Source organism: Puma concolor, chromosome B3 (assembly GCF_028749965.1).
Source record: "Puma concolor isolate L17-30 chromosome B3, mPumCon1.1.hap2, whole genome shotgun sequence".
Taxonomy (NCBI): domain Eukaryota; kingdom Metazoa; phylum Chordata; class Mammalia; order Carnivora; family Felidae; genus Puma; species Puma concolor.
Window position 1 is genome coordinate 120,334,616 of NC_141672.1, and position 27,090 is coordinate 120,361,705.

Below are 27,090 nucleotides of genomic sequence, written 5' to 3' on the forward strand. Positions count from 1 at the left end.
TAAGATTGTTTTTTTAATTTAATTTTGAGACAGAGAGACAAAATGTGATTGACAGAGGTGAGAGAGAGAAAGGGATACACAGAACTTGAAGCAGACTTCATTCAGTCTCTGAGCTGTCAGCACAGAGCTCAACATGGGACTCTAACTCACGGACTCACGGAATGTGAGATCATGACCTGAGCCAAAGTTGGCTGCCCAACTGACTGAGCCACCCAGGTGCCCTGAATAGGTTTCTTAATTGACAGCATATAATTGAGTTTTTATTTTATTTTATTATTTATTTATTTATTTTTATTAAATATAATTTGTCAAATTGGTTTCCATACAACACCCAGTGCTCATCCCAACAGGTGCCCTCCTCAATGCCCATCACCCACTTTCCCCTCACCCCCCACCCCCATCAACCCTCACTTTGTTCTCAGTATTTAAGAGTCTCTTAGAATTTGCCTCCCTCCCACTCTGTAACTTTTTTCTTCCCTTTCCCCTTCCCCATGGTCTTCTGTTAAGTTTCTCAGGATCCACATATGAGTGAAAGCATATGGTATCTGTCTTTCTCTGCCTGACTTATTTCACTTAGCATAATACCCTCCAGTTCCATCCACGTTGCTGCAAATGGCCAGATTTCATTCTTTCTCATTGCCAAGTAGTATTTCATTGTATTTATAAACCACATCTTCTTTATCCATTCATCGATTGATGGACATTTAGGCCCTTTCCATACTTTGGCTATTGTTGAAAGTGCTGCTATAAACATTGGGGTACACGTGCACCTATGCATCAGCACTCCTGTATCTCTTGGGTAAATTCCTAGCAGTGCTACTGCTGGGTCATAGGGTAGGTCTATTTTTATTTTTTTCAGGAACCTCCACACTGTTTTCCAGAGTGGCTGCACCAGTCTGCATTCCCACCAACAGTGCAAGAGCGTTCCTGTTTCTTCACATCCTCTCCAGCATCTGTAGTTTCCTGAGTTGTTCATTTTAGCCACTCTGACTGGCGTGAAGTGGTATCTCAGTGTGGTTTTGATTTGTATTTCCCTGATGAGGAGCAACGTTGAGCATCTTTTCACGTGCCTGTTGGCCATCTGGATGTCTTCTTCAGAAAAGTGTCTATTCATGTCTTCTGCCCATTTCTTCACTGGATTATTTGTTTTTTGGGTGTGGAGTTTGCTGAGTTCTTTATAGATTTTGGATACTAGCCCTTTATCCGATATGTCATTTAAAATATCTTTTCCCATTCCGTTGGTTGCCTTTTAGTTTTGTTGTTTGTTTCCTTTGCTGTGCAGAAGCTTTTTATCTTCATGAGATCCCAATAGTTCATTTTTGCTTTTAATTCCCTTGCCTTTGGAGATGTGTCAAGTAGGAAATTGCTGCAGCTGAGGTCACAGAGATTTTTTCCTGCTTTCTCCTCTAGGGTTTTGATGGTTTCCTGTCTCACATTCAGATCCTTCATCCATTTTGAGTTTATTTTTGTGTGTGGTGTAAGAAAGTGGTGTAGTTTCATTCTTCTGCATGTTGCTGTCCAGTTCTCCCAGCACCATTTGTTAAAGAGACTGTATTTTTTCTGTTTTTTTTTTTTTTTAATTTTTTTTTTCAACGTTTATTTATTTTTTTTGGGACAGAGAGAGACAGAGCATGAACGGGGGAGGGGCAGAGAGAGAGGGAGACACAGAATTGGAAACAGGCTCCAGGCTCTGAGCCATCAGCCCAGAGCCTGATGCGGGGCTCGAACTCACGGACCGCGAGATCGTGACCTGGCTGAAGTCAGACGCTTAACCGACTGTGCCACCCAGGCGCCCCGAGACTGTATTTTTTCCACTGGATACTCTTTCTTGCTTTGTCAAAGATTAGTTGGCCATATATTTGTGGGTCCAATTCTGAGGTCTCTATTCTATAACATTGGCCTATGTGTCTGTTTTTGTGTCAATACCAGGCTGTCTTGATGATTATAGCTTTGTAGTAGAGGCTAAAGTCTGGGATTGTGATACCTCCTGCTTTGGTTTTCTTCCTCAATATTACTTTGGCTATTTGGGGTCTTTTGTGGTTCCATACAAATTTTAGGATTGTTTGTTCGAACTTCGAGAAGAATGCTGGTACAATTTTGATTGGGATTGCATTGAATGTGTAGACAGCTTTGCATAGTATTGACATTTTAACAATATTTATTCTTCCAATCCATGAGCACAGAATGTTTTTCCATTTTTTTGTGTCTTCCTCAATTTCCTTCATAAGCTTGCTATAGTTTTCAGCATACAGATCTTTTACATTTTTGGTTAGGTTTATTCCTAGGTATTTTATGGTTCTTGGTGCAATTGTGAATGGGATCAGTTTATTTCTCTTTCTGTTGCTTCATTATTGGTGTATAAAAATGCATCCGATTTCTGTACATTGATTTTGTATCCTGCAACTTTGCTGAATTCATGTATCGGTTCTAGGAAACTTTTGGTGGGATCTGTTGGGTTTTCCATGTAGAGTATCATGTCATCTGTGAAAAGTGAAAGTTTGACTTCATCTTTGCCAATTTTTTTTAATATATGAAATTTATTGTTAAATTGGTTTCCATACAACACCCAGTGCTCATCCCAAAAGATGCCCTCTTCAATGCCCATCACCTACCCTTTCCCCCACCCCCCATCAACCCTCAGTTTGTTCTCAGTTTTTAAGAGTCTCTTATGCTTTGGCTCTCTTCCACTCTAACCTCTTTTTCTTTTTTTTTTTTTTTCCTTCCCCTCCCCCATGGGTTTCTGTTAAATTTCTCAGGATCCACATATGAGTGAAAACATATGGTATCTGTCTTTCTCTGTATGGCTTATTTCACTTAGCATCACACTCTCCAGTTCCATCCTCGTTGCTACAAAGGGCCATATTTCATTCTTTCTCATTGCCAAGTAGTATTCCATTGTGTATATAAACCACAATTTCTTTATCCATTCATCAGTTGATGGACATTTAGGCTCTTTCCACAACTTGGCTATTGTTGAGAGTGCTGCTATAAACATTGGGGTACAAGTGCCCCTATGCATCAGTACTCCTGTATCCCTTGGGTAAATTCCTAGCAGTGCTACTGCTGGGTCATAGGGTAAGTCTATTTTTAATTTTTTCAGGAACCTCCACACTGTTTTCCAGAGTGGCTGCACCAGTTTGTATTCCCACCAACAGTGCAAGAGGGTTCCCGTTTCTCCACATCCTCTCCAGCATCTATAGTCTCCTGATTTGTTCATTTTGGCCACTCTGACTGGCGTGAGGTGATATCTGACTGGTTTTGATTTGTATTTCCCTGATGAGGAGTGATGTTGAGCATCTTTTCATGTGCTTGTTGGCCATCTGGATGTCTTCTTTAGAGAAGTGTCTATTCATGTTTTCCGCCCATTTCTTCACTGGATTATTTGTTTTTTGGGTGTGGAGTTTGGTGAGCTCTTTATAGATTTTGGATACTAGCCCTTTGTCCGATATGTCATTTGCAAATATCTTTTCCCATTCCATTGGTTGCCTTTTAGTTTTGTTGATTGTTTCCTTTGCTGTGCAGAAGCTTTTTTATCTTCATGAGATCCCAAGAGTTCATTTTTGCTTTTAATTCCCTTGCCTTTGGGGATGTGTCAAGTAAGAAATTGCTGTGGCTGAGGTCAGAGAGGTCTTTTTCCTGCTTTCTCCTCTAGGGTTTTGATGGTTTCCTGTCTCACATTCAGGTCCTTCATCCATTTTGAGTTTATTTTTGTGTATGGTGTAAGAAAGTGGTGTAGTTTCATTCTTCTGCATGTTGCTGTCAAGTTCTCCCAGCACCATTTGTTAAAAGGCTGTCTTTTTTCCATAGGATATTCTTTCCTGCTTTGTCAAAGATTAGTTGGCCATACGTTTGTGGGTCTAGTTCTGGGGTTTCTATTCTATTCCATTGGTCTATATGTCTGTTTTTGTGCCAATACCATGCTGTCTTGATGACAGCTTTGTAGTAGAGGCTAAAGTCTGGGATTGTGATGCCTCCTGCTTTGGTCTTCTTCAAAATTACCTTGTCTATTCAGGGCCTTTTGTGGTTCTATACAAATTTTAGAATTGCTTGTTCTAGCTTTGAGAAGAATGCTGGTGCAATTTTGATTGGGATTGCATTGAATGTGTAGATAGCTTTGGGTAGTATTGACATTTTAACAATATTTATTCTTCCAACCTGTGAGCACGGAATGTTTTTCCATTTCTTTATATCTTCTTCAATTTCCTTCATAAGGTTTCTATAGTTTTCAGCATGCAGATCTTGTACATCTTTGGTCAGGTTTATTCCTAGGTATTTTATGCTTCTTGGTGCAATTGTGAATGGGATCGTTTCTTTATTTGTCTTTCTGTTGCTTCATTATTAGTATATAAGAATGCAGCTGATTTCTGTACATTGATTTTGTATCCTGCAACTTTGCTGAATTCATGTATCTGTTCTATCAGACTTTTGGTGGAGTCTGTCGGATTTTCCATATATAATATCATGTCATCTGCAAAAAGTGAAAGCTTGACTTCATCTTTGCCAATTTTGATGCCTTTGATTTCCTTTTGTTGTCTGATTGCTGATGCTAGCACTTCCAACACTATGTTAAACAACAGCGGTGAGAGTGGACATCCCTGTCGTGTTCCTGATCTCAGGGAAAAAGCTCTCAGTTTTTCCTCATTGAGAATGATGTTAGCTGTGGGCTTTTCATAAATGGCTTTTATGATCTTTAAGTATGTTCCTTCTATCCCGGCTTTCTTGAGGGTTTTTATTAAGAAAGGGTGCTGAATTTTGTCAAATGCCTTTTCTGCATCGATTGACAGGATCATATGATTCTTTTTTTTTTTTAATATATTTTTTTTCAACATTTATTTATTTTTGGGACAGAGAGAGACAGAGCATGAACGGGCGAGGGGCAGAGAGAGAGGGAGACACAGAATCGGAAACAGGCTCCAGGCTCTGAGCCATCAGCCCAGAGCCCGACGCGGGGCTCGAACTCACGGACCGTGAGATCGTGACCTGGCTGAAGTCGGACGCTTAACCGACTGCGCCACCCAGGCGCCCCGGTTTTGTTTCTTTTTTCAAAAAACCAATTCTTGGTTTCATTGAGCTGTTCTACTAGTGTTTTGGATTCTATATTGTTTATTTCTGCTCTGATCTTTATTATTTCTCTTCTTCTGCTGGGTTCGGGGTTTCTTTGCTGTTCTGCTTCTAGTTCCTTATGTGTGCTGTTAGGTTTTGTATTTGGGATTTTTCTTGTTTCTTGAGATAGGCCTGATTGCAATGTATTTTCCTCTCAGGACTGCCTTTGCTGCATCCCAAAGGGTTTGGGTTGTTGTAATTTCATTTTCATTTGCTTCCATATATCTTTAAATTTCTTCTCTAATTACCCATTCATTCTTTAGTAGGGTGTTCTTTACCCTCCATACTTATGGAGGTTTTCTGTCTTGGAGAATGTTCCATGTGCACTCGAGAAGAGAGTATATTCTGTTGCTTTGGGATTCAGAGTTCTAAATATATCTGTCAAGTCCATCTGGTCCAATGTATCATTCAGGGCCATTGTTTCTTTACTGATTCTGTCTAGATGATCTATCCATTGTTGTAAGTGGAGTATTAAAGTCCCCTGCAGTTACCACATTCTTATCAATAAGGTTGCTTATGTTTGTGATTTGTTCAAGTACACTTTCAGCCCCTTTCTCTCTCTTCTTCTGGAATTTCTATGATATGGATATTGTTCCATTTGATTGCATCACTTAGTTCTCTAATTCTCCCCTTGTACTCCTTGATTTTTTTATCTCTTTTTCTCAGCCTCCTTTTTTTCCATAATTTTATCTTCTAATTCACCTATTCTCCTCTCTGCCTCTTCAATCCATACTGTGGCCGCCTCCATTTTATTTTGCACCTCACTTATAGCATTTTTAAATTCATCATGACTTTTTTTTTAGTCCTTTGATCTCTGTAGCAGTACATTCTTTGCTGTCCTCTATCATTTTTCAAGCCCAAAAATTAATTTTATGACTATTATTCTAAATTCTTGTTCAGTTATATTGCTTAAATCAGTTTTGATGAATTCTGTAGCTGTCACTTCTCCTGGAAATTGTTTTATGAGAATTCTTCTGTTTCATAATTTTGGCTAGTTTTCTGTCCCTTATGTGTTTTAAAAGCTTGATGTGTGCTCTGCATCTGCAAGCACTGCTATATTAAAGAAGGGTCATACACTGTCCAGGGCCTGGACCTTCAGGAGGTGTTTTTTGGAGTGTTACTTGTTCTCTGTTGTTGTGACTTTGCTTGTTTTATTTCCCTACTAGTAGTGATTTTTGGACCCTCCCCCAGGTGTGCTTTGATTTGTTCCTTGGAGTAGTCCTGTAAAGGAAAACAAACAGACAAACAGGAGACAAAAACATACAAACACATAAGCAAAACAAACAAATAAACAAAAACAAAAGACAAAAAACTAAAAACAATCAAAAAACCAAAACTCCAGCTACAAGTAAAGAACAGGGTGGAGGCGTGCTGATGGAAGAGCACATACAAAGAGAAATGACTGGAGCTGGGGAGGGGGACAGAGAAAAAATAAACATTGATTAGGCAGAGAGACTAAAAGGCTTAATCCAGAAAGAAAGAGAGGAAAATAAGGAAGGAGGTGGGGGAAAAGAATGAAGATAAAGTTACCCAGAGAAACTATATGGCTTGATTATTCCAGAGAGAGAGAAAGGAATGTAAAGAGGAGGTGTGGAACATGTATCAAGAGAATGGATTAAATACATCTGTTTAGACAAACCAATAACCAGAGTAACCAGCCTAGAGAAGGGAAGAGATAAGGAGCAGAAATGGCAGGGAGAATATATCTATATATCCAGAATTGACCTAGAATTAATCCAGCCAATGTTGCAGCATTGGTCTGGAGGAGCTGTTCACAGGGTCTGTCCAGCTCCCGTAGATACACGGTTACCGGGTTCCAAGGGGCCTGGTTTGGTGTAGGCTGGTCCCGCCTCCACTGTGGGCCCTGCCTGTTGGCCCTCCACTGTGGGCCAATCACGGTAGCCTTGCCTTGGTGGGTGAGCAGTGGGGAATGGAGATCTCCCAGTCTCTTCTCCACAGACCCAGACCCAGTGGACTCCGTTTGAGTCATCCTCACTGTGCCATGGGCGTAGACAGAGCAGTCCTCACTCTGCTAACTCCCCTGACCCTGTGCTTGGCTAGGATTCAAAGACCCACTCCATGTGCTCTGGCACTGGGGAAGCACCTTTCTGTGCGGCCTGGTATGTAGTCCCGGCTGGCTTTGGCTGTGCTGCAGCACTTCAGGGAGAACCGCCTCTTCCTGCTGAGGAGTGGGCTGCTGACCTCACCGCCGAGCCCGGGGTAGTGGAGGCAGGCAGGCTTTGTCCTTTCCCATAGCACTCCAGGGAGGGGGCTGCTTTCTCCTACTGCAGACTGCACCCTTGACCTAGCCACCGAGCCTGGGGGCCTGGAGTGGCATACACAGGCAGGCTTTGTCCTGTCACACAGCCCTCCAAGGAGAGGACCACTTTCACCTACTGCAGACTGCGCCCCTGATCTACCACCGGACCCAGGGCTGGCTCGCCTCCTCCCCAGGTATGTGAACAGGGAGCCAGCCCCAGTCTGAAGAAAGCCCCACAGTTAGAGATGGGATCCCTCTCAGTCCCAGTCCTAGGTTTTTCTCTTGTCCAGATACAGTCCTACACGTCCCCAGCCACTCTTTCTCTTCCCTTTGTCTCTCTGCAGAAAGGGATCCCTCCCCTTCATGCCTATGCAGCCCATTTTATCTCCCCCAGTTTGTAATCACCCACCTATGGTCTCTCAAGTTGTCTCATTTTCTTCCTAGTAGATTCAGTTTCTTTTCCTCCCAGATTTTTGGGGTTCAAAGTCCTTTGGCTTCAGCACTTCTTTGTTTGAGAGACTCAGGAAGTATGGATCCCCTTACTTCTCTGCCATGTGGGCCCCTCCCTCTCTGCAATTGAGTTTTTAAATCCAATCTGGCAACCTGCCTTTTAATTAGTGTTTAGACTATTTACATTTAATGTAAACAGTGATACAATTAGGTTTAAAATCTGTTGTCTTGTTGTTTTTTTAACTAGTCCCCTCTGTTCTTTGTTCCCCTTTTCTTTTTTCCTGCCTTCTTTTAGATGGAGTGTTTTTATGATTTCGTTTAATTGCCTTTGTATTAGCTACAATCGCTTCACTTTGTGTTTTTTTGTTTGTTTGTTTTTGGTGGTTGCTTGTGGGTTTTAGAATATATCTTATCATAGGGGTGCCTGGGTGGTTCAGTTGGCTAAGTGTCTGACTCTTGATTTCAGCTCAGGTCATGGTCTCATGGTTTGTGGGATCAAGCCATGCATCAGATTCCAGAGGCTGACAGCATGGAGCCTGCTTGGGATTCTCTCTTTCCCTCTTTCTCTGCCCCTCCCCCACTTGCTCTCTCTCAAAATAAATATATAAATTAAAAAAATATATATACCTTATAATCTACTTTCAGTTAATACTATACCACCTCAATTATAAGAAACTTTCTTTTTTAAAACATTTGTTTATTTATTTATATTTATGTATTTATTTATTTATAATCCAGGAGCCCTCCCATCCCACCCTACTCAGCATCCCCTCCCACACCTTCTATAATAACCTTTCAAAAGTATACCTATATTTCCCCACTTTTGGTCGTTCTACTATCATTGATGTGTACTTTAGGTCACCATATGTTATAAACCAACACAATACATTGTTATAATATCTTGCATAAACAGAAATTAGCTCTTAAAGAGATTTATAACATGAAAAATATTTATTCTATAGATCTCCTTAACATGCTCATACTTTCTACCTTTATGGACATATGTGATATTTTTATAATAGCTGTTTTAATATCCTTGTTCACTAATTCTATTCTGTTTCTATTGATTAATTTTTCTCCTTATTATGGGTCATATTTTCCTGCCTTTTTTGCAGGCCTGGTAATTTTTTATTGGTTACCAGTCTTTGTAAATTTTATACTGTTGGGTGCCAAGTTGTTTTGTATTTGAGTAATTTTGAGCTTTCTTTCTAGGACTTTGTTGATTTACTTGAAAATCTTGTGATTCTTTAGCTTTTCTTTTAAACTTTGTTAGGTGAGACTAGAGAAATATTTAATTTAGACATTATTTATAATAACCCACTACTGAATACCCAGTATCATTCTGAATACTTTACCTGATATCCATGTTTTACCAGCTTTCTAATCTGGCTATCAGGGGCATGAACTGTTCTACCCCTGTATGAAGATCATGAATTTTTCTTTACCTGCTTTTTTCCGGTGTTTTTTCTCCTCCAATATTGATTGATTTCCTAACATGTATTTGCTATCTGTATTCAGTTGAAGGCTTAAGTGGAATCCTGTGCAGATATGAGGACTTTTCTCTCTCTGGGCAGTACTCTGTCTGGTATTCTGCCATGTAAATTCTAACTGCATTGGCCTCTTCAGATTCTCTTCTTAAATCAGGAAAACCTCTGTTTCTACCTGGATATCCTTCCCTGTGCTGTGCCCTGGAAACACTCTAGCCAGTAAACTATGGTGATCATAGAGTTTATTACCTCATTTATTACTCTCTCTCAAGGATCATAGTTCTCTGGTACCTGTTGTCCAAGATCGTTTCATATTTTTGTCTTTATTTTTCAGTTAAGATAGGAGGGTAAATTTAGTATCTATTCTTCCATCATGGCTGCAAATAAGCATTGTTTTTTAAATGTTTAACCAACCTTGTACTCCTGAGATAAACCTTATTTATTTATTCTTTTTATGTATTGCTGAACTTGATTTTCAAGTATTTTGTTTGCGATTTTTACACATTCATTCAAGAGTATATTGGTAATTTCCTTTTCTTCTAATACCCTTACTAGATTTTGGTATCAAGATTATGCCAGTCTTATAAAATGAATTTGACAGTGTACCCTTTTTTCTCTCTATTCTCTTGACAGAATCTGTGTGAAATTGGTATTGTTTGTTAAATGCTTACAAGAATTATGGTGAGACCATCTGAAAATGGCATTTTCTTTTTGAGACAGTTATATGTTTAAAAAAAATTTTTTTTAATTTAAATCCAAGTTAGTTACCATATAGTGTAATAATGGTTTCAGGAGTAGAATTTAGTGATTCATCACTTACATATAACACCCAGTGCTCATCACAAGTACCCTCCCTAGTACCCATCACTCATTTAGACCATCCCCCCACCCAACACCGCTCCAGCAGCCTTCAGTTTGTTCTTTGTATTTAATAGTCTCTTATGGTTTGCCTCCCATCTGAGACAGTTTAAAATGGTATATTTAGTATCTTTAACAGAAATAGGAAAATTTAGTTTTCTTATTTATTTGAGTGCTAGTATTGGTAAGTTGTGTTTAAGGAATTTTTCAATTTTATAAGATGTCAAAATGTATTGGCAGAATGTTTATATTATTCCTTTAATATCTTTTTAATTTATATAAAATCTGTGGTGGTGGTCACCTTTTAATTCCTAATTATGTTTTCTTTTTTATGTTTTCTTTATGTCTTCTTTATGTTTTCTTTCTTTTTTCTTGATTAATCACTCTAGAAGTGATTAATCTTTTCAAAATCAACTAGGTCTTGTTGATTTTTCTCAATTACATATCTGTTTTCTGTTTCATTAAATCTTTTTTATTGAAAACTTTCTAATTAGAAATTTACTTTAATCCCCATACCAAATTACCATAACTTTTCAAATCATTTCATTTCTTACACTGTGCTTCATTACCAATTGTTTTTAACCAGAAGAGATACAATAGTGTAGTCAATTTTTTTCCTTTAACACTATCTCATAAATGTTTATAACATATTCTTCACGGTGATTATTTTAATGTCTGCATTTATATCTTATTAAGTTGCTTACAGATGTTTTTGGCACATAATGAGCCATCAACATATATTTGTGGAATGAATGAACAGTTTTGTACATAAAGAATTTTCTTTAAAAAAAAAATTTTTTTTTTCAGAGAGAGTGCACATGAGTGGGGTTAGGGGCAGAGAGAGAGGGAAAGAGAGAGAATCCTAAGCAGGGTCCATGCTCAGTGCAGAGCCCATTGCAGGTCTTGATCCCATGACCCTGGGATCATGACCTGAGCCGAAATCAAGAGTTGGATGTTCAACCCATTGAGCCACCCCAGGTGCCCTTTTTTTTTTCTTCAATTTTTTATTTAAATTCTAGTTAGTTAACATATAGTATAATTTTGATTTCAGGAGTAGAATTTAGTGATTCATCACTTACATATAACACCTAGTGCTTATCATAACAAATGCCCTCCTTATCACCCATTTAGTCTGTCCCCCACCCACCTCCCTCCATCTCAACCCTCAGTTTGTTCTCTATCGTTAAGAGTCTCTAAGGTTGAGCGTTATATTTCCATGAAGCTTTTCTAGGTAGACTTAACCATTCTCCATCTAACACCCTTTGTCAGAGGCTATTAGTGTTCCATAAATATCTATGTGATCCTCTACTTTTCCCAGCCTAACTTTCAGTTAGGTTGTGCTTTGTGATTGGGTTCTGGGACAATGTGATTATGAGCAAAAGGGTTGTAAACCATCCAGAAAAACTCTAGCCTGTTTTATTTCCTGCCTCAGTGATGTTGGAGGCCGTTTTCTGGGTAGCAGATTCAGGAGATGGAGAAGGGCTGCCTGACCATTATTGGGCATTAGACTATACTATAAGCCAGAAATAAACTTTTATTGTATTAAACCACCAATATTTGAGGGTTTGCCTTAAATGACAGCTAATATTAATTTGGTTGACTATTATAAGTCTACATTATACTCAGATACATTTCTGTCTTATAGCTCTTTATTTCATTTAGTGATTTATGTATCTGTATCTGCTACTCTTTAACAGAATATAAGCTTCTTGGGACAGACCCATCCTCTTATGTCTTTGAATTGCCTGCATCCGGTATAGGTTCTGGGATAAAATACTGAAATAAAAATATTTGTTGAGCAAATTTTTGAGGAGAAAAACCAGGATAAAAAAGAATACAATTTTATCACTAAAAAATAGGGATATTTAACACCAAGCAAACAAAGCTATGGTAAGATATACCATATCTTACCATATATATTCTATGAAGAAAAGATCTTTGCAATATATTAGTGATTTGAAAATATTAAGTTTAATTACTAGAAAAAATTAAAATTTTCTCATGTTAGGGAAAATTAGGAGCTGATAAATAAAAAAGTTATTTGTGGGACGCTTGCATGGCTCAGTCGTTTGAGAGTTGGACTCTTGATTTAGGCTAAGGTCATGGTATCCAGCCCTGTCACAGGCTCTGTGCTAAGTGTACAGCCTGCTTGATTTTCTCTCCCTCTGCTCCTCTCCCCTGCTCACATACTCTCTCTCTCTCTCTCATAAAAAAAAAGTTATTTGTAATTTTCTACTGAGATGTTATTGAATCATTTTTTACCCTTTTTAAGATAGAAAAATATTTATTAATCTCTTTATTTGAAGAGATTTTAGTTTACTGCTTTTAGAACAGTAGCATTTTTTAATGAGTATGTACCTTTCAGTTTTGTTTTCTAATGCTGACTTTTAAACTGTTACATTTTCTCAAGAACTAGAGGTTTACAACTTGTATATATTAAACCACAAAATATTTACTGACCCTGTTAATGCCAAGAGTCTGAATGAGGAAGAGGGAAATCAACATGAAAGAAAGAAAGAGAGAGAGAGAAAGAAAGAAAATAAGTAAGTAAGTGGAGGGGCAGAGAGAGGAAGAGCGAGAATCCCAAGCAGACTCCATGCTTGTCAGTGCAGAGCCTGTTGTGGGGCTTGAACCCATGAACCATGAGATCATGACCTGAGCCGAGATCAAAAGTCAGATGCTTAACCTACTGAGCAACCCAGGTGTCCCTCAACAAAGTAAAATTAATAAAATAATTTTAAAACTCAATTCCCTAATTCCTTTCATTTATTCTTTTTTTTTTTTAAAGCATTCTCAAACTATTGTCAGTAAATATTCTGAATATCTCTGGAGCTGTTTTAATGCTTCAGTTTTCATTAGTATAATCCTAAAACCTGACATCGATGCAATATAACCTGTAGCTGGTACCTCTTCTTGAGGCACATTCAAATGTTTTGGGAAACAATAATAAAGGATCTAAATGCCACATACATTAAAACTTCAAGCTTTACTGAATCACACTGATTTCATCCCTTTGATCTGCCTTTTCTCCAAGAAAAATTTTCAGGAGATCCAAATTCCAGTAGTTGTTTTCTTTGTGTTGTTTCTAGTTCTTCCAGGCTTTCATGAAGTAGAGAGTTCCCTTTGATCTTTTCCTCCTGCATATGAGGAGGAAAGGATAGATGGTTGATGACTGGAAGCTAACAGGCTTGATGGATCCTGTTGGAGATAATGTTAGGAACCAGAATCAAACTTCAGTTTTCATTACGTCTTCTCTGTAAATCCTTTAGTCTTTTTTGAAGCTTTGCATATTCTTCAGATGGAACATTTGTCTATTTAACACTTGATTTTCTGTTTCTAGTTCTTCTCTCTTTGTCTCTAAGAGTTCTGTGTTCTCCTTTGTTTCCATGAAGAGATTTTCTCTTTTCTGGGCAATTGCAGCTTGCTGCAGGTTTTCTCTAGCTTGATTATACTTTTCTTCTCTGTCAGTGATATATTCCTGAAGCATATGCTTTACTTCCAACCCTTATATCTGTTTCTCTTCCACTGTCTGATTTTCAACTTCTAGTTGTGGTTTTCAACTTGGCTTCTTAAATTTCAGCATTCCTGGTTTAACCTCTCCACCATTTCCTTCAGTATTTGTTTGAATTCAGCAACTTATTCTCTGAGTATGCAAGCAAGGTCACCTGGATCTGCTAACTACTAGATTTACTGTTTCAGTCAGAATTTTCATTTTTTTTCTTCTTCTGCATTTTCAGTATTCACAATTTGTTGTTGAAGTTTTAACCTGATGCTCTGTAGTTCCCTTCCAGCTGGCTCTTCTGCTATCTGTGAAGCTTGCAATTTCTCTTCACACTGATCCTTTTCAGATTGCCTTCAGACATCATGTTCCACTTTCATTTTCTCTAAATCCACTAATTTGTTCTCTAGTTCTTGCTTTTCATCTTGTCATACCAGAAGTTTTTGATAACGTTTTTCCTTTGCAGCTTGTGCTTTATGTATTCATTTGTGATCCTTTTCTATTAGGAGCTCTTTGTGGTGTTCAACAACTGAATTGAGAATTTCATTGTCTGACCATTTAGTTTAGTTTAAATGTTATTCCTTTCTCTTTCTAGTTCACTCTTAGCTCTTGATGCCTCCAGTTTGAAGTCTCTTATTTCAAATTTGTTTGAATATTTAAGTTCTTTTGCTTTACTGGTCATTGTATTTATTTCCTGTTCAAGTCTATGCACTTTACTGATTAAAAGAGTGTTTTGTTTATTGTTTGACTGTAACTCTCTCTCCAAGCATTCAGCCTGTAGTTTAGCTGTTTTTCAGCCTCAGGGGATATGACTGTATCCTGCATCTCAGTCAACTGCCGCACCTGAATTCTTTGGACATTTTTTACCTGAGCACCAGAATTCTCTTTTTTACCCCTTAATTCTGCTACTTCAGCTTCTACACCTTGTGATTGCTAACACAAGTAGACTATCCTCAAACAAGTTGCTCCCCATTCATTGGCTGTCTCTTGTGAGATCAACAAGTTGGTTATAATAGTTCTTCTTTATCTTTCTCCAGCCTTGCAGTCTTTGATTTATATTTTATTTTTTTCTTCTTCTTTTTTAAATTATTTATTTTGAGAGGGAGAGATTGAGAATGTGAGAGGGGCAGGGGCAGAGAGGGAGAAAGAATCCCAGGCAAGCTCTACATTGCCAGCACAGAGCCCAGTGAGGGGCTTGAACCCACAAACTGTGAGATCATGACCTGAGCCAAAATCAAGAGTCAGATGCTCAACTGACTGAGCCACCCAGGCACCCCCATATTTTATTTTTTCTTCTAAAATATGTGAAAATTCTTTCTGGTGTTCAAATGCTGATTTGAAAAATGTATGTTCAGGGGCGCCTGGGTGGCGCAGTCGGTTAAGCGTCCGACTTCAGCCAGGTCACGATCTCACGGTCCGTGAGTTCGAGCCCCGCGTCAGGCTCTGGGCTGATGGCTCAGAGCCTGGAGCCTGTTTCCAATTCTGTGTCTCCCTCTCTCTCTGCCCCTCCCCCGTTCATGCTCTGTCTCTCTCTGTCCCCAAAATAAATAAACGTTGAAAAAAAAAATTTAAAAAAAAGAAAAATATATGTTCATAGTAAAGCTTATTGTATTCACTTCTATACTTTCCACTTCTTCACCCAGATTCCTAAAATGCTCTCTCATTGAGGTTTCTAATTCTAATTGTTTGGGCTTGTAACAACTCCAACTTCTGTGAAGTTAACACTTGCATTGTCATTCTTCCAAGTCTTTAGTTTTCTCTACTAATTTCCCTCTTAGCTCTTTAAGCAGCAGCTGAAATTTTTCTTGGTGAGTTTGCTTTTCATTTAACAGGCGCTTGAATTCATTTTGTGACTTTATGTATTCATCTTGCAACCCTGTGTGTTCAACTTTCAGAGTCAGATAGTTTTATGATGTTTACATTGTAATCTTTCATTAATTAACATTTTTTGGAACTCAGACTGAGAACTTGTCAACCTACTTTCTCCGCTAGGAGGAAAAAACTGTGGGAAAAGTGTCCATATTGGTAAGTGAGCTGATAGCCATGTAAAAATAAGTTCTAGCTTCCTTATTGTCTTATTTTTTTTCTAAGAGTTTTTTCTACTTACTTGCTAAGAAAGAATCTCAGGATGCCAAATCATACCGACTCACATACACAGTCCTTGCAATGTGAGTGCATAAAACAATGACTGGTGTTGTGGCCAAACTTGCCACTGGGGGACACCTCTACATCTCCAACCATTGGGACCCACTCAACTCTCCTTCCAGAGACACTGGGGCTAAGGGATATGGTCCCACAGGCAAGGTGCTGGCCTGGCTCACAACACCTGTCAAGGTCCTGGCAGACACCTGTGGCAGAGGCTGAAGAAGAGGAGTAGGAAAAGGAGGGTCGAGCACATCCTTGGACTTCTGACTCATGGGGAAATGTGAGGTATTCTGGAAGGCGAGGGCAGTAGCAGCTGAGAAAAGCCTCATTCCACCTTTTTGGGAATATGGGGCTGAGACGTCCTGCTCAGATACCCCTCAAGCCCAGTGGAGCATCTGCCCATTTTTAGTTTGCATATTTGCCTTCTCTCACTAAGTGTATAACAAATCAGCATTTCCAAAAATCTCTAAGTTTTCTTAGTCTAATGGAGTATTAGAATGGGAAAGGATTCAAATGGGGGGAGGGCATGAAAAAAGCCTTTAAAATAATTGTCTTATGCCTGCCTCATCCTTTTTATAAAGTATCTCAACCAAAATGTGTTAAATGGAAATTCCAAATATAGAGCTAATCCTGGCCATCAAGAAGATATGTGTAATACTGATATTTATAGATCTTTATGATGCGGTTCCCATTACATATTTCATTGGGAATATTTGAGGTTTACTCTAGGACCTGTTTATTTTCACATTCTGATACAGCCATTTTGTCTGATTTCTACCAAGACAGTACAAGCAGATATAGTAATAATAATGAGTATAATATCGAGATCTGGTACTGTCATTATGTACATGAATGATCTTAGCAATTCACTAGTCACTGTAAGAATAAATGATTATAAATAGAATGTTGGCAGTTTTTTCTAGTTTGGTGAATGGATCTCTTCTCTGCTGTATCTAAGGGAGATTTTATGTCAGGGACTCTCTCTTATTGCCTGACCTTTCACTAAAGTCCTCTTTTGCCAGCAGTGTCTCTTTATTCTACTGTGTCTTATGTAGTTAAGCACATATGATCTATTAAAAAACAAAGCTAAGTTTTTTAATACCATTAAGGTTTGAATTTCAAACTCCTTTAGCAAAAAATTAAGATTTAAATACTCAATGAAGTTAGTATATCTAGGAAGTAAATAGCTTCCAGAGTACTGTGTGATCATTGTATCACATCTGGAAGTCTCCCCTCAGCTTTAATCTAATTAAGCACATTGTGAAGGGATCTCGTTTCTCATAAGCAGATACATATTGACTAAGTTTACAAAGACTAATGTCTAAAGCATTCCAATGTATTAATTTATAATATGTATAAGTGACACAGACTAGAGTTACAGTAGGCCAGGCATTCTTTTTCTCTGTAGACTAACATACATGGAGGCCAAGTTTATAATTAGAACATTTAATGAGCATAGAATAGAAAAAATTACATAATTTGAGTTTATATTTACAACTTGTCTGATACATTCACGGCCACAATAGTAACAATCTTGCCTACAACTGTAATAGTAGTACTTAAAGTCTTCTGACCACAACTTTCTCTATATTTGACAGTGTTTAGGTGGGTACTACTAATGTTCCCCTTTGTGCCTTTCCTTTCTCTCCTTGACCAACAGCTCCTCAGATTGACAAGCTCTTTCTTTAGATATGTTAACACATATTCAGTCAGTCTCCATTGTTTAAAGGAACTTTGCTTCATTCAAGTCTGATTCATTGACTTTATAATTCAACTTGCATCCTTCATTTCTAAGTATTACAGAGCATCTCACAGTTGCCCACTTGTATTTGATAACAATCTAACTACAGTTGAAGTGTATTACAAGTATTACATATTCTTGAATTGCTTATTTTTCTTTAAGTGTCCTTCTAGTCCCTGAATTTCAAGAATATGATTCTTGTGTCTAGCACACCATTCAGTCTTAGAAAAAATATTTTGATTTTACATCCCTAAGGTCCTTTCATGCTTGATTATCATCAGTATAGATTCTGATTAAAACCATTTGCTTTATGTAAAACTGGAATAGCTCATATTCCAGACTTACCTACTCCTCTCTAGAGATAAAAATTATAAACTCTGCACCAATAGAAATAACACTGTACAGAGGCACTGGAGAGTAACTAAAAGTAGCAGAAACAGAAAAGAGTTCACAGTTAGAAGAGGGAAATATCATTGGGTGAGTTTCCCAATTTTTGGCTATCTGCCTAAGATAAGGCCCTAATAAGTGCCACAGAAAGTGGATACAACTGAATAGAAACTCTAGGCAATCACCACAGCTGGAAATTGATGAGGGACATCCTGGAGAGATCCACAGGGCAAGAGCCCAACTTCTGTATGTAAACTGCCCAAATCTTTAGTTGGTCCTGAACTTGTATGCATAGGGAAAATTCCAGACAGCCTTGCCAAGGCTAAGAAAAATGAATAGAGATTTCAGCTGTTGCCACAATTGGGGAGACAAAGTTTAGAGTTTCAGTTAAGCCAGGTTATTCTACTGATAAAACAATAACAACAACAACAACAACAACAAACATTAGTGCTGTAGCAAGGGATATGTAGCGAGAATCTAGAGTCTCTATAAGAAAGAGCTCAAAAGTTAGGGAGACTGACATGGCTGGAATTTGTGGGCTAGAGTACCAGAGAAGAGGAAGCTGTGTAGACAAAGTATTCCAAAATCTGCATATGGATTCCTTTTGAGTATCTTGCTGAATACTGTGTTACACATGTGTAATATGTAGTATAGTGTGGAAATCTACAATGCTGGGGAAGGATCTACTGAGAGCTATAAGCTGAACAATTCCCAGAGCTAAGGCAGGATTTGGAATGCTTAAGTGCCAACCAGCCAGAGTGGAATGTCCAACCCAGGACATTCAGTTGAGCCACTCTTTAGTAGTAGGGCTAAAGTAGGTCTAATGACTAGGCTTACCCTCCAAAAAGCTTCAAAAAAACTTAAAAGGATAAATTTTATTCACAAGTAACTTAACTGCATCCCAAGCAAATCCAACACTCTTGAAAGACAACAAAATCCAGCACTCAACAACATAATATTCATAATGTTCAGAAAGTAATAAAAAGTACTAGAATATACTAGGATATATAAAGAAGCAGGAAAATATGACTAAAAATTCAGTCAAAAGAAACAGATGCAGAAATGTCAGAGATAATGGAATTAACAAGCATGAGTTTTAAAGCAATTATTATAAATATGTTAAAAAGGAAAACTTGCACTGAAGAAGAAAATAGATTTCTAGAAGTTAAAAAGTATAACATCAAAATGAAAAGTCCACTGGATTGACTTAACAATTAAATACTGCCAAATCAAGATTAGTATGTTAAAGGCAGTGATAGAAAGTTTACAAAGTAAAGTACAGAGAGAAAAAAGACTAAAGAACAGAGCTTTGGTGACCTGTGGGACAATATCAAGAAGTCCAACATACATGTGATAAGGAATCACAGAAAGGAAAGGGAGCAGAAAAAATATTTTAAGAAGTAATGGCCAAAAAAAAATCAGTAGATTCAGAATATTTCACATTCTAAGAGTTTTACAGATAAGCAAAGTTGAGAGCATTCATTATTATTAGGTGTCATTATAAGATGTTAAAGGAAGTTCATCAGCAAAAGTAAACTGAAACCAGAGGGAAACTCGGATCTACATTCCTACAAAGGAATGAAGAGAGCAGAAATATGGCATTCTTCCTGTAAGTTCAAAGGATCCACATTGCTTTGAATTGAAGCAGAAATAGCACTCTTTTAACTGAAGAAGTTGGTGCAGGATTTTATGTTTGGCACCTTCTGCAGTAAATTCACATCTTTGGTCACTAACCCAGAGTTTTTGTGTCCCTTTGCGTAGACTGATTCCCACTCTCTCTTTCCAGTTAGCTTCTCCTGATATAAAGAAGGACATAGACTTGTTGATTCATATCAGAGCTACTATTATTGGTTAGTTCCTTGGCATTATCCATTTTATACCACTTACAGAGTTAATGTCCAGTGTGCCATACAGAGCATAAACAGTTCTGTATTCATCTGGGACCTGTGTTTGTCAAGAAACTCAGGAAATTTCATATGCTTAAACAGCTTTGTCACCTATGAAATCTGTGAAATATTTCAACATAAAAGTGAGAACATTAGAAGGAATTGTATAAGAGTCAACTTCTTTGAGGCTGGCCCCCTCTTCAACACATATTTTAACTGTAAAACTTCTCCTACCTAGCTGCTCAGTCTTCACACATGTTACAAAGCTTGGCTTACATTCTGAACTGCCATGATATCCAGGGTGATGGTAAAGTCACTATCAAAATCCTTGGTGATGGAGACACTGAGAACTTTAGAACATCAGTCTGTTATTGTCACCAAATATAATTCTTGTATGGCATCCACAACATGCATCTGAAATTCATGTGTATTTTCCTTTTGACTGTTGAAGCATCTAAGTAGTGTTGGATGTCACAGATGTCATAATGTGATCTGAAGACTCCTTGCTAGTAACAAGTTTTAGAGTGTTCTTTGGATAGCATGTAATTGGCAAGAGGTGGTATGTATGTCATATTCTGAAGTGTTGTGTTCACTTCATATTCTGAAGTGTTGGTATTCACACAGCAGTGGTTATCCATGTACTGGAACAGCCATTTCCAGTGGGTTCCATTGGATTCTGTCCATTGCAGTCTCTCCCACAAACCATCCACCTAAGCTCCCATCCAATTTGAAGCCCATATTTCTGGGTAATTTATAGTTTTATCCAGAAGATCCAGATTTGGCTCCTTATCCACCAGTCTATAAACTAAAAGTTACTAGCCATCCCTATCCCCCCACCCAAATATACAACAGTGGCCTGAGAATAGGATAATTCTAATGAGGTTAGGAAATATAGGGAAATAGAAAAAAATAGGAAACATGTAATAGTTTCTGGTGCTTAGTAGTTATCATATTCTCCTAACAAAACTTGTGAAACCCCTCCTGCTCTGAAGTGAAGTAAATCCCTTGGTTAGCCATTCTGGAAGCTCCTCTGGGAGGAGCTGTCAAGTCATTTGACCTCTGTAGCCCTGGCTCTGCCTTGCTGGATTTGTCTTCCTTAAGAATTTTCTTCCAAGGCCACTGCTGAGGTAGTCATTGCACAGTATGTCCTTGTAGGGGAGAGGAAAAAACATCTTTTTCCTCTACCTGTCTTAGATTCATTGCTTGGAGCCCTGCAAGTTAGACTGACAAAGACAGATTAACAAGAGAAAAACAAATAGAGGTTTATTAATGCTTCCATTTATGTACACATGAGAGTACTCAGTGATGCATAATTAAAAGGTATGGTTAGAACTAGGGGGCTTATATAGCATCTGAACAAAGAACAATAAATTTGTAGATAAGTGGCAAGTTACAAAGGAAAAGGGATTTTAACCTTTAAAGGGTGGCACTCCATGAGAAGGTAAATATATGGCAAAAATTAATGGCAAATATATATGGTAAATGAGTTAATGAGCTTTGTTCTATAGATTTCTCTGGTGTCACCTCCAGGTTGATAAGAGTCTAGAATTGCCTCTGGTGATTAACAATTCTCCTGCTCTTCCTGGTAGAGAAGGAGAAGGCAGAGATCTGTTTCTTCTCAGTTCCCTTCAGCTCAAAATAATCCTTTGTCAAAGTGGTATATTTTGAGGTGGACTGTTCTGCTACCCTTCACCATTCTTGGGGACTGCAAAGTTTTCATCATACTGCCTGCTGTTTGGATTTGGAGGTCTAGGAATTGCTTGAGGATTTTAACAGGCTTGTGCAGGTAAGGTTTTTTTGGTAATGCAATCCATTAAAAAATTTACTAGGCTCTAGATATTTCTGTGTCTACTCAGTTCAGTGTAAGTAACCACACTAACGATCTCAAACAATTTTTAAATGTAAAAAGTTTATGTCTTTCACTTAATGTCTTCTATTCTGAGTCCATTCCTTCTCTTCGAACTTAGTGGTGGTTGTTACCTTGAGGCCATCTGAAACAAGAAGCTTGGTTTTGGAAGGCCACTTGCTCAATCTCATTTTTGTCTCTGAGCTGGCTACCATTGCCTGGCAAAGATATGAATGAAAGGTCTGGGGTGCAGTCTTACCTCAGGCTAAGATTATTCCTTAGCAACTATTTCTAATGATTGCTTCAGTTTTGGTTACAAAATCTGTTGGCATTTAAAAATTTTGGTGACAAATTCACATGGTCAAAATCAAGCAAAAGGTATACTGTGCAAATTATTATTTCTACCCCTTCCCCTGATGTGTCAGTTTTCTACTCAATCTTCATAAGTCACCAATTTTAAAAGTTGGTTGTTTATCTTCTAACATATTCATGCATATATAGGCCAAAACCAGCCTGAAATCTTATTTTCAATAAGTTTTAACACTGTATTCTACTTTGCTTTTTTATTTTTTTGTATGTATGTGTGTATGTATGTATGTATGTATGTATGTATGTATGTATTTATAGGGAGAGAGAGAGAAAGAAAGAGAATCCCAGGCAGGCTCTGCACTGTCAACGCAGAGCCCAGTGCAGGGCTCAAACTCATGAACCATGAGATCGAGACCCAAGCTGAAGTCAAGAATCAGATACTTAACCGACTGAGCCACTCAGACACCCCTGCTTTTTACATTTCATAATACATTTAGAGATCTTTTCATGGCAATACACAGAGTACTTTATTATAACTGCTTAGTATTATATTTTACAAGAGTACTATGGTCTATTTAACCCTGTTGATAGACATCTGGGTTGTTTCTCATCTTTTCCTAATGCAAATAATGCTGCATATGTATGTAATTTTATAGAGTACAAGTTAAATTCCAAGAATTTGTCTAGTCAAGGGTATATGCATTTGTAATTTTGATAGATATTGCCAAACTGCTTTGCATAGACATTCCTACCAGCTATGTAAGAGAGTGTTTCATTTCCCAGAAGACTGCATTATCCAACTTTGGACATTTACCAATCTGATAGATGAGAAATGGTATCTCAGTATTGCCTTAATTCACATTTACCTTATGATAGAAGAGGTTGAGCCATTTGTATTTCCTTTTCTATGAACTATTTATTCTTAATATTCAATCCCAGCTTTTCTTTCTTTTTTAAATTTAAATTCCAGTTAACATACAATGTAATATTAGTTTCAGTTGTAGAATTTAGGGATTCATCACTTACATACAACACCCAGTGCTCATCACAACAAATGCACTCCTTAATACCCATCATCACCTATGTAACCCACTCCCTTACCCACCTCCCCTCTGGTAACCATCAGTTGGTTCTTTATAGTAAAGAGTCTGTCTCTTGGTTTGTCTCTCTCTCTCCCTCTTTTTCCCCTTTGCTCTTAAATTCTTGTTAAAGAATTTAAATTTGTTTCTTAAATTCTACATGTGTGTGAAATCATATGGTATTTATCTTTGTCTGTGACTGACTCATTCACTTAGCATAACACTCTCTAGCTCCACATCATTGCATATGGCAAGATTTCATTCTTTTCTAAGGCTGGGTAATACTCCATTATATATATCTACCCACAGATCTTTATTCATTCATCAGTCAGTGGTCTTTTGGGCTCTTTCTATAATTTGGCTCTTGTTGATAGCACTGCTGTAAATAAACATTGGGTACATGTGCCCCTATGAATCAGCACTCCTGTATCCTTTGGATAAATACCTAGTAGTGAAATTGCTGGGTTGTAGGATAGTTCTATTTTTAATTTTTTGAGGAGCCTCCACACTGTTTTTCAGAGTGGCTGCACCAGTTTGCATTTCCACCAACCAGTGTAAAAGTGTTCCCTTTTCTCTGCATCCTTGCCAACATCTGTTATTTCCAGAGTTGTCCATTTTAGCCATTCAGACAGGTGTGAATTGGTATCTCACTGTGGTTTTGATTTGTATTTCCCTGATGATGAGTGATGTTGAACATCTTTTCATGTGTTGGTTGGCCATCTGGATGTCTTCTTTGAAAAAATGTCTATTCATGTCCTGCCCATTTCTTCACTGGATTATTTATTTTGTGGGTGTTGAGTTTGATAAATGCTTTATGGATTTTGGATACTAACCGTTTATCAGATATGTCATTTGCAAGTATCTTGTCCCATTCTGTTGGTTGCCTTTTCATTTTTTTGATCATTTCCTTTGCTTTGCAGAAGCTTTTTATTTTGATGATGTCCCAATAGCTTGGTTTTGCTTTGGTTTGCCTCAGGAGACATATCTAGTAATAAGTTACTATGAACAATGTCAAAGAGGTTGCTGCCTATGTTCTCCTGTAGGATTTTGATGGTTTCCTGTATCACATTTAGGTCTTTCATGCATTTTGAATTTATTTTTGTGTATGGTGTAAGAAAGTGGTCCAGTTTTATTCCTCTGCATGTCCAGTTTTCCCAGCACCATTTGCTGCAGAGACTGTCTTTTGTCCATACTCTTTCTTGCTTTGTGGAAGATTGGTTGGCCCTACATTTGTGGGTCCATTTATGGATTCTGTTATTTTACACTGATCTATGTGCCAGGTCCATATTGTGTTGATGATTACAGCTTTGTAGTACAGGCTAAAGTCCAGGATTGTGATGCCTCCAGCTTTGGTTTGCTTTTTCAACATTACTTGGGTATTTGGGGTCTTTCTTGGTTCCGTACACATTTTTGAATTGTTTGTTTTAGCTCTGTGAAGATTTCTGGTGTTATTTTCATAGGGATTGCATTGAATGTGTAGATTGCTTTGGGTGATATTGACATTTTAACAGTGTTTGTTCTTCTAATTCATGAGCAAGGAATGTTTTTCCAATTGTTTGTGTCTTCAGTTTTTTCCACAAGTTTTCTATAGCTTTCAGTGTAAAGACCCTTTACGTCTTTGGTTAGGTTTATTCCAAGGTATCTTATGGCTTGTGGTGTAATTGTAAAAGGGTTGATTCCTTGATTTCTCTTTCTTCTGCTGCATTATGGGTATATAGAAACACAACCAATTTCTGTACTTTGTTTTTCTATCCTGCAACTTTGCTGAATTTATGTATCAGTTCTAGCAGTTTTTTTGTGGAGTCTTTCAGTTTTCTGAAAGAATGAATCTGTGAAGAGTAGAAATCTGACTTCTTCCTGGCCAATTTGTATGCCTTTTATTTCTTTTTGTTGTCTGATTGCTGAGGCTAAGACTTTCAATACTGTGTCGAACCACAGTGGTGAGAGTGGACATCCCTGTTGTGTTCTTGATCTTAGGGGGAAGTCTCTCAGTTTTTCCTCATTGAGGATGATATTAGCTGTGGGTCTTTCATATATGGCCTTTATCATGTTGAGGTATGTTCCTACTATCCCTACTTTCTTAAGGGATTTATGAAGAAGCGATGCTGTATTTTGTTAAGTGCTTTTTCTGCATCTATTGACAGGATCATATGGCTCACATCCTTTCTTTTATAAATGTGGTGTATCATGTTGATTGATTTGCAAATATTGAACCAGCCCTGCAATCTAGGAATAAATCCCACTTGATCATGATGAATAATTCTTTTAATGTATTGTTGAATTGTATTTGTTAGTATCTTGGTTGAGAATTTTTGCATCCAAGTTCATCAGGGATATTGGTCTATAATTCTCCTTTTTAGTGGGGTCTTTGTAAGTTTTTGGAATCAAGGTAATGTGGGCTTCAGAGAATGAGTTTGGAAGCTTTCCTTCCATTTCTATTTTTTGGAACAGTTTGAGAAGAATAGGTATTAACTCTTTAAATGTCTGGTAGAATTCCCCTGGGAAGCTGTCTGGCCCATGAATCTTGTTTGTTGGGAGATTTTTCATTACTGATTCAATTTCTTTCCTGGTTATGGATGCGTTCAAATTTTTATTTCTTCCTGTTTCAGTTTTGGTAGTACGTGAGGAATTTTCCCGTTTCCTCTAGTTTGGCCATTATCTGGGCATATAATTTTTCTAGTATTCTCTGATAATTGTTTCTATGTCTGTGGTATTAGACATGATCTCTAATCATGTGATCTCTCCTCTTTCATTTGTGATTTTATTTATTTGTGTTCTCTCTTTTCTTTTTGATAGGTCTTGCTAAGGGTTTATCAATTTTGTTTATTATTTCAGAGAACTGGTTTTTTGTTTCATTGATCTGTTTTTTTTTAATATCATTTACTTCTGCTCTAATCTTTATATTTTCCCTTCTTCTGTTGGCTTTAGGCTTTATTTGCTGCTTCTGTTTTAGCTCCTATAGGCATAAGGTTAGGTTGTGTATTTGGGACCTTTCTTGCTTCTTGAGATAGGCCTTTATTGCAATGTACTTTCCTCGTAGGACTCCCTTTGTTGCATCCCAAAGGGTTTGGACTGTCGTGTCTTCATTTTCATTTGCTTCCATGTATTTTTAAATTTCTTTATTAATTTCTTGGTTAACCCATTCATTCTTTAGTAAGGATGTTCTTTAACTTTCATGTATTTGTGGTTTTTCCAAATTTTTTCATGTGATTTATTTCAAGTTTCATAGCATTGTGATCCAAAAATATGCATGATATCATCTCAGTCTTTTTGTACCTGTTGAGAGCTGATTTGTGACCCATTATGTGCATTCTGGAAAATGTTACACGTGCACTTGAGAATAATGTGTTTTCTGCTGCTTTATGATGAAAAGTTCTGACTATATCTGTTAAGTCCATATGGTTCATTGTGTCATGCAAAGCCATTGTTTCCTTGTTGATTTTCTGCTTAGATCATCTGTCCATTGTTGAAAATGGGGTATTTAAGTCCCTTACTATTTTGGTATTATTATCAGCAAGTTTATTTATGTTTATTATTAGTTGATTTATATATTTGGATTTTCCAAGTTGGGGGCATAAATATATTTACAATTGTTAGGTCTTCTTGGTGGATAGACCCCTTAATTATGATATAATGCTGTTTTTCATCTCTTGTTACAGTCTTTGCTTTGAAATCTAGTTTGTCTGATATAAGTATGGCTACTCTGCCTTTCTTTTTACTTCCCTTAGCATGATAAATGGTTTTCAATTCCCTCACTTTTGATGTGGAGGTGTTTTTCAGTCTAAAATATGTCTCTTGTAGGCAGAATATAGATGGATTTTTTTTTAATCCATTCTGATACCCTGTGTCTTTTGACTGGAGCATTTAGTCCATTTACATTCAGAGTGATTATTGAAAGATACGGATTTAGTGCCATTGTGTTGTCTATAGAGTTGGTGTTTCTGGTGATGTTATCCAGTCCTTTGTAGTCTTTGTTGCTTTCATCTTTGTTTCTCCACTCAGAGAGTCCCCTTTAAAATTTCTTGCAGGGCTGATTTAGT

At 37.6% G+C, this 27,090-nt stretch overlaps 1 protein-coding gene, 1 long non-coding RNA gene and 1 pseudogene across 7 annotated transcripts in view; 1 reads left to right on the forward strand and 2 right to left on the reverse strand.

The window, feature by feature from the left end:
• LOC112855508 (uncharacterized) overlaps positions 1–27,090 on the forward strand; it is a 167,898-nt gene that overhangs the window by 113,319 nt on the left and 27,489 nt on the right. The gene's annotated exons all lie outside the window — the stretch shown is intronic.
• The window catches only part of LOC147580344 (uncharacterized), an 87,023-nt gene that overhangs the window by 53,417 nt on the left and 6,516 nt on the right, over positions 1–27,090 (reverse strand). The window lies entirely within an intron of this gene.
• LOC112855020 (centrosomal protein of 83 kDa pseudogene) lies at positions 12,723–16,131 on the reverse strand (annotated as a pseudogene).